This window comes from Priapulus caudatus, unplaced genomic scaffold (genome assembly GCF_000485595.1).
Source record: "Priapulus caudatus unplaced genomic scaffold, Priapulus_caudatus-5.0.1 Scaffold100, whole genome shotgun sequence".
NCBI classification, from domain to species: domain Eukaryota; kingdom Metazoa; phylum Priapulida; class Priapulimorpha; order Priapulimorphida; family Priapulidae; genus Priapulus; species Priapulus caudatus.
The window spans coordinates 275,557-287,361 of NW_014577161.1; the positions used below are offsets into that span (position 1 = coordinate 275,557).

The 11,805-nt window shown below is 44.3% G+C and overlaps 2 protein-coding genes across 3 annotated transcripts in view; one reads left to right on the forward strand and one right to left on the reverse strand.

Moving 5' to 3' along the window:
• LOC106805118 (zinc metalloproteinase nas-13-like) overlaps positions 1-6,603 on the reverse strand; it is an 11,665-nt gene extending 5,062 nt beyond the window's left edge. Inside the window, exon 1 of one of the 2 annotated variants that reach the window (XM_014806600.1) lies at positions 6,505-6,603. The gene's annotated coding sequence lies outside the window, so the exon portion shown is untranslated. Of the gene's footprint in view, positions 1-6,402 lie in introns of both variants that reach the window. The other variant, XM_014806599.1, reaches the window with a different exon arrangement.
• Positions 1-11,805, forward strand: part of LOC106805105 (inactive phospholipase C-like protein 2) — a gene marked incomplete in the record, with an annotated part of 92,614 nt that overhangs the window by 51,883 nt on the left and 28,926 nt on the right.

Genomic DNA, 11,805 nt, shown 5'->3' on the forward strand with positions numbered 1-11,805 from the left:
TAGGTAGTAGTAGTAGCAGAAGCAGCGGCAGCAACAGTAGTAGCAGCAGCAGATGCGGCAACAGTAGTAGTACTAGTAGGTAGTAGTAGTAGCAGAAGCAGCGGCAGCAACAGTAGTAGCAGCAGCAGATGCGGCAACAGTAGTAGTACTAGTAGGTAGTAGTAGTAGCAGAAGCAGCGGCAGCAACAGTAGTAGCAGCAGCAGATGCGGCAACAGTAGTAGTACTAGTAGGTAGTAGTAGTAGCAGAAGCAGCGGCAGCAACAGTAGTAGCAGCAGCAGATGCGGCAACAGTAGTAGTACTAGTAGGTAGTAGTAGTAGCAGAAGCAGCGGCAGCAACAGTAGTAGCAGCAGCAGATGCGGCAACAGTAGTAAAACTAATAGCAGCAGCAGCAACAGTAATGGTAACAGCAGATGCAGCAACCGTAGTAGTAGCAGCAGAAGCAGAAGCAACAACAACAGCAGCAACAGTAGTAGTAGTAGTAGTAGTAGTAGTAGTAGTAGTAGTAGTAGTAGTAGTAGTTAGTAGTTAGTAGTTAGTAGTTAGTAGTTAGTAGTTAGTAGTAGTAGTAGCAGCAGCAGATGCGGCAACAGTAGTAGTAGTAGTAGCAGCAGCAGCAACAGTAGTAGTAGTAGCAGCAGAAGCAGCAACAGCAACAGTAGTAGTAGCAGTAGCTTGTATGTGACCACTGTACATGTACATGTCAAGCCATGACATTCTTAAGGAGTAAGTGATATAGCTAAATTGTACAGATACTGGAAGAAGGGCTGCCACGAGGATAGCGTGGTGATTGTTGGTTACGCGTACTTCGTGTGCGTGTGCGTGTGCGTGCGTGTATGCGTGTGCGTGCGAGCATGCACACGTGTATATATGTGACCACACGATTTACGGACATGTATTATCGTGCGGACGCATGCTGAGGCTGAGGCTGAGTGCTGAGGCTGAGGCTGAGTGCTGAGGCCAACGAAATAATAAATAAACGCTTATTTTCGTGCGTTTACGTCACGGGAATATGCGTTTAGAAGTCGGGCTGTATATTTTTGACAGATTTCCTATATAATAGTCGAAATGGTAGAACATGCAGAGTACATGCCCCGTCGAAATTTCTTGTTTTATCCGTTTTCGTTGAATGTATCGCTATATATATATATATAGATATATATAGATATATGCATGTGGATGTGTGTGTGTGTGTGTAGTGACAGCTATGACAGCTATGACAGCTATGACAGCTATGACAGCTATGACAGCTATGACAGCTACGAGCTAGTCAGGAGTGAATAATAGAGATCTCTATTATTCACTCCTGATATAGTCATAACTATTTGTGAGGTTTCTGAGAACGGACCACAGGTACTGGCATTTCCAGTACGTCATTTACTCAATAGGACCTACGTCACAGCTCGATAATTATGTTCCCTCGATGTGTTCTGCTCCTGTTGCACTCCTGTTTCTGCCTTTCATTGGTTTTTACTCGGTCAAGCACTCCGCCGTGCCACACTTACTGAAGCCTTCCGGGTTAATGTAGTATGGAATTGCACTAGGTTTGCGCCATCTATATCTCTAGAATTGCGTAGTTTAATTCAATGAAGCTCGATCCAAACGCCTCACTTGACTCAGGGCTGCTATCTTCCCAACATACCAATTTTCTACGAAGTGTAAAGAAATGATGTATACAATTCTGTGTCTCTGTTGTCGGCGCTATTGTCGAGTATGATGTCATACAATATATGTATATATATATATGTATGTATACTGTTTTTTTTAGAAATTATACATTAAAAATAGAGAGCGAAAACTCATTCGTATTTCGAAAGTCAAAATTGACAATAGTATTGCGTCTAGATATCTGTCGAGACATACCACAGTGTTATTCTTCCATGGAAAGCGTCGAATAAAATATAACGTCTGATCTCTGTTCACGCGTACCTAATATCTGCTAAAGTCAATCTTGTATCCCTGAAATTATTTATTAAAAATTGAAATAGAGACTAATTTAATGTGACTGCTGAAATCTATCCGTCAATCAATCTGATTATAGCTCGGCATGTCTTTCTTTACTATTGCTAACGGGCCTTAGTTTCGCGAAATTCAACTTCCTCACAATTAGAACGATGTATAAAATGCTGTGCCGTTGGTAGACTATACTGCAAAACGATATATTTTTGTAAAATTTATTTTTTTGTATTGATGAATGATGGCACAGTGACACGAGTAGTTAGATATAAAACGCACATAAGCACACAAAAGCACATTATCAGCACACAAACACAAACGAGCATGCAAACAGCACATCAGTACACAAGCACATAAACAGCACACAAGCACAAACGAGCACGAAAACAGCACATCACTCAGCACACAAACGTACATAAACAGCACACAAGAAAACAAGAGCACGTAGTTTTTCATTAGAGGCATAGCATCGCCATATGTGAAGATGCACACGCACGCACGCACGCACGTATGCACGCGCGCACGAACGCCCGCACGCGTACGCACGAACGCGCACACGAACAGACGCATAAAACGGGTAACATGCGACAGCTGGAAAACAGACAGAACCGATTGCGTCCGTAAGGTCAACGCAGTTGTATATAAATGGATTAGCCTAATAACTTTATGACAGTGGTGGCAGTCTTTGCTCTGGTAAACGTATCATAAATCAAGCGAAACGCTATGCAAAAGTAGTGGTAAGCGCGGCGGCAGCAGCAGCAGCAGCAGCAGCGGCGGCGGCAACAGCAGTATAGTAGCAGCAGATGCGGCAACAGTAGTAGTACTAGTACTAAGTAGGTAGTAGTAGTAGTAGTAGCAGCGGCAGCAACAGTAGTAGCAGCAGCAGATGCGGCAACAGTAGTAGTACTAGTACTAAGTAGGTAGTAGTAGTAGTAGTAGCAGAAGCAGCGGCAGCAACAGTAGTAGCAGCAGCAGATGCGGCAACAGTAGTAGTACTAGTAGGTAGTAGTAGTAGCAGAAGCAGCGGCAGCAACAGTAGTAGCAGCAGCAGATGCGGCAACAGTAGTAGTACTAGTAGGTAGTAGTAGTAGCAGAAGCAGCGGCAGCAACAGTAGTAGCAGCAGCAGATGCGGCAACAGTAGTAGTACTAGTAGGTAGTAGTAGTAGCAGAAGCAGCGGCAGCAACAGTAGTAGCAGCAGCAGTAGGCTTGTATGTGACCACTGTACATGTATATGTCAAGCCATGACATTCTTAAGAAGTAAGTGATATAGCTAATTGTACAGATACTGGAAGAGGGGCTGCCACGAGGATAGCGTGGTGATTGTTGGTGTACGCGTACTTCGTGTGCATGGCGTGTATGCGTGTGCGTGGCGAGCATGGCACACGTGTATATATGTGACGACACGATTTACGGACATGTATTATCTGGCGGACGCATGCCTGAGCTGAGGCTGAGTGCTGAGGCTGAGGCTGAGTGCTGAGGCCAACGAAATAATAAATAAACGCTTATTTTCGTGCGTTTACGTCACGGGAATATGCGGTTAGAAGTCGGCTGTATATTTTGAAGATTTCCTATATAATAGTCGAAATGGTAGAACATGCCAGAGTACATGCCCCGTCGAAATTTCTTGTTTTGATCCGTTTTCGTTGAATGTATCGCTATATATATATAGATATATATAGATATATGCATGTGGTGTGTGGTGTGTGGTGTGTGGTGTGTGGTGTGTGGTGTGTGGTGTGTGGTGTGTGTGTGTGTGTGTGTGTGTGTGTGTGTGTGTGTGTGCGTGCGTGTGCGTGCGTGCGTGCGTGCGTGCGTGCGTTTATAGTTGGTTTTGACATTTGCGATATCAGTAATGGCGATAATACGAGCTATCAAGAGCGTATAAAGAAGGCTCTTTATACGCTCTTGAAGCTATATATGAAGAGTTATTTCTGGTGATACTTGTGTACGTGTGGGAGGGTGCTGCCATACTTTGTTAGTTGTTATTGGTCGCAGTTATGGGAGCAGCACGCAATGTAGGTCGAGGGAGGCCGTGCTTACATTAGGCATTTCTAAACCATTTCTTTGCGAGGATGGGGAATTTTTATTCTTACAAATGTTAATATATTTGAGTGTGTATTTGTGTGCGTGTGTGTGTGTGTGTGCGTGCGTGCGTGCGTGCGTGCGTGCGTGCGTGCGTGCGTGTGCTCGTGCGCGCGTATGTGCCAGCATGTGTATTATATATATGTGTGCGTGCGTATGTAGATGTGTGCGCGCGCGATTCCTTGAGCTAGGGTATTCACAATACTACAACGTGTCCACGCGTACTTGCTATACTATACTGTAACAACTGCTGTTGTGTCTACAGCCGACGTCATGCGGTCATCCGCGCAGCTTGCCGCCTTACCGACGTGTTGATGCATTTATATAGTTGGCTAGAGTTGAAACAGGGTTCGTACGCGGGTGACGCACGCGCGGTCGCGTTGTTGTTATTTTAGCAGGAGCAGGTACGGTGAGTCTGGGTGTTTGTGATGCTAGCGAGGCGATCAGAAACCGTTGGGTGCTCTCGTGGGTACGCTTATGTATCCCGCTGAAAAGCTGAATGATTGAATATACTGTACGTATGCGGTCGGCGAGCATTACAGCTTCAGTGATTCAACATGTTCTCTCAACCGTTCTGATACTTACCAGTACTCCTTACGCGACGCCACGTATAAATAGTAAGGCAGTAATATAAATAAAAACACATGTAGGACACTCGAACATCTCGCACCCTCGTTATTTTGCCGATCTGCATCTTAAATTAGATTTGTTTACATATGCCAACATCACTAGCGCGTGGTTCTTGCTTTCTCAAGATACCATCGACCGGTTTCCTGTTCTCCACACCTTTGTCCACGTGCTGAGATATGGTGCCAGTCTAGAAAAAATTACGTCACATAAGCACGCGCGCTTGTTTTGTGGCAGTATTTTCGCGAATCTCAAGAATGCAGGCGCAATTTTGCTGTTAATTTGATGTTTTATAGCCTATAACAATACACAAATTCGTTGTAATTTTGATTCTGAAATAATCGGTAATATGCACGCTAACGGGTGAGACGTAATTTGCTTACATGTATGAATTTTCTGATTATTTTAGAGTTGATAATTTTAACGCGAAATGGCCGTGTTTGGGACAGGGAATAGCTAGAACCAATGGCATTAACCATGAGCAGGCATCCAACCAGCCATCGAGACTTTGACTTTTAGGCGGACGTATACAAGCGAAAGAGCAGTATTTAGCACACTCGACCCTGATATATAATATATCATGGTCGAGTGTGCTAAATACTGCTCTTTCGTTTATATATATGTATATATTATATGTGTGTGTGTACAGACATGAAGAAAGGAGCCCTCAGACCACTGACGATCGCGACACCTTAACTATAAGCTGCTTATCTCGCGTAACGCCTAATCGGGGGTTTGTTTGTGATGACCTGCTGCTACCCCATAGTAGCAGTAGCATACTCAGTAGCATGTATAGGTATTAGCAGTAGCATACTCAGTAGCATGTATAGGTATTAGCAGTAGCATACTCAGTAGCATGTATATGCATTAGCAGCATACTCAGTTTCATATATACGCATTAGCAGTAACATACTCAGTAGCATGTATATGCATTAGCAGCATACTTAGGAGCATATATACACATTAGCAGTAGCATACCCAGTAGCATATATACGCAGTGGCAGTAGCATACTCATTGGCATATGCAGTAGGATACACAGTAGCAATAACATACTCAGTAGCATTACCATACTCTGTAGTATAACCAGTAGCAGTAGCGGCGGCAGTAGCAATAACATACTCAGTAGCATTACCATACTCTGTAGTATAACCAGTAGCAGTAGCGGCGGCAGTAGCAGTAACACGCTCAGTTGTGGTAGTATATTCAGTATCATACACGGTAACAATAGTATGCCCAGTAGTATATATACACAGTAGCAGTAGCATACTTACGTATACAACAGCAGCAAAAGCATACTCAGCAGCAATAGCAAAATCAGCAGCAGTAGCATACTTACGTATACAGCAGTAGCAATAGCATGCGCAGCAGCAGTAGCAACTGCAGCAGTAGCATACTTACGTATACATTAGTAGCAATAGCATACGCAGCAGCTGTAGCAACTGCAACAGTAGCATACTTACAGCAGTAGCAATAGCATATGCAGCAGCAGTAGCAATAGCATATGCAGCAGCAGTAGCAATAGCATATGCAGCAGCTGTAGAAATAGCATATTCAGCAGCAGTAGCAATAGCATATGCAGCAGCAGTAACAACAGCATATGCAGCAGCAGTAGCAATAGCATATGCAGCAGCAGTAGCAATAGCATATGCAGCAGCAGTAGCAACTGCAGCAGTAACATACTTACGGATACAGCAGTAGCAATAGCATACGCACCAGCAGTAGCATACTTACGTATACAGCAGTAGCAGCAGCATAATCAGCAGCAGTGGCAGCTGCAGTAGCAGCAGCAGCATAATCAGCAGCAGTGGCAGCTGCAGTATAGTAGTGGCTTACGTAGCAGCAGTGAGCGTAGGGCAAGCTCATGTCTTCGGCGACTCCATTACGTGTCGTGTGACAATGATCGGACTTTGACGGTGAATCTGACCTGCTGTCGTTTGTACTTACGACGGAACTATATATGGAAACCGTTTCTTTGGCGTTGCGTGTTTGGCGGACAATGAGCGAGAGAGCGGGAGCGGCCGAGATAGAACAATAAAGAGAAAGGACAGCCACACGGAGTGTGCGGGGTAGAAAGAGAGGAGAAGGGGAAGAGCAAGAGAAAGATGGGGGATATAAGGGTGTGGTAGGAGATGTGGTAGCGCGCGTGTGAACTAGAGAAGGGGAGAGAGATACATAGATGGTTGGATAGTTGGATTTGGTTGGATGGATGGATGGATGGATGGATGGATGGATGGATGGGCTGGGCGGATGGATGAATGGATGAATGGCTGAATATGGATGGATGGATGGATGGATGGTGGGGGGATGGATGGATGGATGGACCGTCCGTCCGTCCGTCCGTCCGTCCGTCCATCCATCCATCCATCCATCCATCCATCCAACGGACGGACGGACGGACGGACGGACGGACGGACGGACGGATGGATGGATGGATCATGGATGGATGGATGATTGGATCGGCAGCAAGTATAAGCAGGCAGGCTAGCAGGCAGAGATAGACACATAATGAGAGAGAAAGAGCGCACGGGCGCGCGAAGATGTTTTTCGTCGTTCTTGAAAAGAGCTTTCTTCTTTTGTCGGAAAATATGGACGGGGTATAGTCGATTCCGAATCAATGATGAACTGCATTACGTCGGAATGTTTAGAATTAAGAAGATTACGGTAAAAAATTCCTCTGATGTTTACTTTAGCTATTCATGACAACAATGTATGAGCAGTTCCTCGTAACTGTAATGTAATTTTGTTCTATCATTGTTTTGGCAGTTTTCGCCGAACAGTAACGACGTTAATTAAAGTCTAGTTAACAGATTGGAACCCTGCGCTGCTGTAATTAGGCGTATTAGTTAATTATTAATTAGTTGAACATATACTATAGTTATATATTCGTTTTACAATTGGTTAGTGATGTGATCGTTTAATGTACTTGATCGTGCATAACAGTATGATGCTCAGGCATCTGCCCCGTCGAGCGGACGTGTGAGAATGCTCTCTACAACATGTATGCCACGACCACCAGCTGGGCTTAGTGTGCTCAAGTGTTATTGACAGATTGCATTCTGGGTAATGCCATTTCTAATAATATTTTTCCAGCTTGCGTGGACGATGAGTACATTACATTACCTTCACTCGCTTCAGCTAATACCTAGCAGTGTGAAGCCAGTCTAAAACGCACTATAACTGAGTAGACGGAAACTCAAGTGCTGATATATTTTCGATATTGCTAATAGCTTTATCACTTTATCACTATATCTAGCCGGAAGTAAAATGTAGAAAAATGTGGTGTGATTTGACTCCAGGTCCTATCCTCTTGCGCCGCACGTAGCACTGGAAATAGGCTACCTCCTTAATAATATGTAATTCCTGACCTTTAAATAAAAAATGCAATATCAATAGAACTATAAAAACTGTACAAAATCCCGATCCGTCTGTTCCTACGATAATATCTTTAAGCTAAGGTCTGCATTCGTTTATCACTATCAGATTTCCTCATCCCTGGCTGTGATATTTCCCCCGAGGACGTAGACCGGTCTGATCAAGAGCGTATAAAGAAGATTCTTTATACGCTCTTGGTCTGATCTTATTGACTCGCGCTGTCAGAGTTCGGCGCACGTACACGCACGCATTCAGTGCGACGACATGGAGTCAGTCTAAGCGACTCGAAAGGCTGTCGGAGAAGTATCAGGCGTTTTCCGACCTGTACGCCCCCTATCGACGGAGCGTTGACGAGAAGAGGGCGCCACGTGTCGTTCGATCTAGAGTCGCTTTATGTAGAGCGACTCTAGTTAACATTAATTTACCACTCGTTTACTTGTAAGTGGGTTAAAATCATCGCGGCAAAAATAATGGCAATAGTGCGCAGTCATTCGGAAGTGCTCTCGCTAGTACAGCTTGCAGAGGTTTCCGTAGAGCATGACTCACTCAACGGGATTGTCACTAAATACGCGATGTCGATCTGTCTTTCAGTGTGCACGCAATCGGAAACCGCCCTCTATCGTGCGAAACGACATAGTAATTTCCATTTACTTCCTGACACGCAGAAATCCCTAATCTTGCCTGCGTTCCCGGTGTAAGGTATAGGCGACACTGTTTTCATTGCCCACGGCGTGGTTTGTCGGGCACTGATCTCTATATACTAAGACTTAGTATGTAGGGATCAGTGGTGTCGGGTGAGAGTCCGTGTCCCTGCGAACGCATGCAGCGACACCTTGTGGAGGAATGTGCGCCTGGCGGGTTAACTGATGACATTATAGATGGATATATCAGGAGTGAATAATAATAGATCTAATAAAATTATCTATATATATATATATATATATATATATGATAATATGTAAGCGCTTTCCTCTGGCCTTCAATCCCTCTTCTATCATGCTGCCTGCCTCCTCTCTTCCGCTCCACCTCTCCTCTCGCGTGTCCATCGTGTTGTCTTCTCGCCAGTCGCGCACTCCCTCTCCGCTTTCGCTTGCTCTCGTATTGTCTATCACCCACTCTCGCTTCGTCTTCCTTCACTCCCGCTCTTCTTTCTCCTACCGCCCTCCTCTTCCCTGCTCCTCGCCTGTCCTCTAGCTCCCTCGCCGCCTTTGCTCTGCTTGGCTCTCTGCCTACTCTCTACTATCTCGCATGCCTCGCACGTAGCAACCAGCGTTGACTATAAGAGCATCTCGTTACTGTGTGTTACCCTGTAAATACAGTCTACGTAACCACGCGCGGCGTCCTTCAGTCGCCACACAATCACGCAATAAAATACTAGTAGCTGTTTTGGGGGCGATAATATTACGCATATAAATATATATATAGATGTATACATATTTATATATATATCGCGACTGCGTGTTGTTTGTGGTCGTGTAGTATGGAACTGCCAGTCCGATCAAACCGTATTAGTCTACACTGCCGCATGTGACAACTGGGAGAGACATCGTGTGGAAATGTCATGAATTCTAAACATTTATATGGATTTCTTATATGCCTATGCTTAGTATGCTACCTATTGCTGCTGCTGCTACTGATGCTATTACTACTCCTGGCCATGGTGGTGGCGGCGGCGATGGTGGTGGTGGTGTGGGTGCTGCTTCTGCTGCTGAAGATGAAGATGATGATGATGATGATGATGACGATGATGATGATGGTGTACGATGAATGGTATACTGAATGAGCTGCAAATGAATTTCATCACTTCGCGTTTGTTTCACCGATCACTAGCACTTACACGTTATCTTCTACATGATACATGGCATTATGTGTATCATACTGTAATCTCGTCGCGGCCACGTCGGCAATCAAGGCGCATTAATCCGTCCGCAGCTTGATCCGTAAGCTAGCACTTGGCGTGTGTGGGCCCTGCATTGTCGCACTGATGAGGCATTGTTCGGTGCGTCCGCGTACATCTCCTCTGTTCTTCTTCTTCTTCTTCTTCTTCTTCTTCTTCTTCTTCTTCTTCTTCTTCTTCTTCTTCTTCTTCTTCTTCCTCCCCCACCTCTTCTTCTTCCTCCTCGCCCACCTTTTCTTCCTTTCTTCTTCTTTTTGATTACTGTCGTCATCTCTTTTCTCTCTGTCTCTCTCCTTTTTCTTCTCCTCCTCTTCCTTCTATTTCTTCCTATTCGCATTCTTCTTCTCGTTCGTTAAACCTGCCGTCGGCACGCTGTCTGTAGCTCGTCTGCGCGTCGATTTGTTTTCGGGGCATGCACGTTCCCGTGGCTCTTCATTATCGGCGCGACGTGTAGTGAAGTCACTTTCGCCGGGATGCGTGGAGAGCCACTCCATGCGCGCGCCACTCCTACTAATAACTTTAATCTAAAATTACCCAAATGATGCTATTAAAATTAGAATATTTTGCATTGTGTGCACGATGCGCGTGTAACGAGCGCCTGCCCTGCGAGTCGCAGGATTTTTGCTCCGTGTGAAAAGAAATCGCGCTGGCTTTGTAACACTTGTGAGAGAGGTAAACAAATCCTTGATGGATTCTTCTTCTTGACAGACTATCTTGCTATAAGGATGCCGGACAACCTTGTTGGAGTTGAGCTTGATGTATTGCTGGCGTAAAGGGCTTAGGATTAACCTCAGTATTTTCTGTTTTCGAATGCATTGTTGGACGTTAATAGCGTACTAAATAATATATATAATATATAATATAAGCTCATATTTAACGTTCCCGAGAGATTTACGATTTCATCTCGTGCATATTCTTCATCTCTTTCATATGAACATATAGTCCGGGCTAGAGGGCACAGGTGCTTGTTTTTCGACATATATAATGTTTTTTGCTGTTTCTTGTCAATGTTTATGTGCTGATGCCAAATCCGATGTATGCCAGCTCGTATGTGTTGAGCATTTTTTTCTAATCCAACATGGCCACCCGAAAATACACTTTTTTGTGAATAACGGCGATAGTATTGTATTTAGACCCCAAGTATGTATGGAACATGTATATAAACTTGGGTATTGCGGACATTTTGGTACCAATACCATTACTCCATCTAGAACTTTTCATGGTATTTCTTTTTACGCGATAGCGGCAATTCCCAACGTGACTAGTCTGGGCTATGTTCAGGGACATATATAACATGTTTTAACAATTTCTCCACAATTCAACCCAGTTTGTTCCAAATCTGATGTATGCCAGTTAATACAGGTTGAGCATTTTTGAATAAAAACAATTAAAAATGGTAATTGACATCATATTCAGACATACCCTTAATACTGAACAAAGAAATGAAATAATGGACAAATGGTTCGATCACTGTCATGTCACACAAAAACAACGAGTCTTACTGTACAACACAAGAATGCCTTCATTCAATTATTCAAAAACATCTTCATCATTATCTTCATCTTCCTCATCCCCGCTTAGTTCTTCCTGTGGTACCCTCTTCACCACATTTTCGCAGTTTCCTTCACCTCTGCATTTGCAGAACTCCGTACATGCTAGACTGAACTTGGTACAGTTACACATTGCTGATTTGCAGCCAGATTTGCAACCACAGCTGATGAGATGTAATACCTCATCTGGCACAATAGCCTGTCCTTCATAGATATATACAACCTGGAGCAGGTTAGACTTCTTCTCCCATCCAAAGTTTTGAGGATCTAGAGGTGGAGGTGACGGCATGCCAGCAGACTTCCAGAGAACTGTCT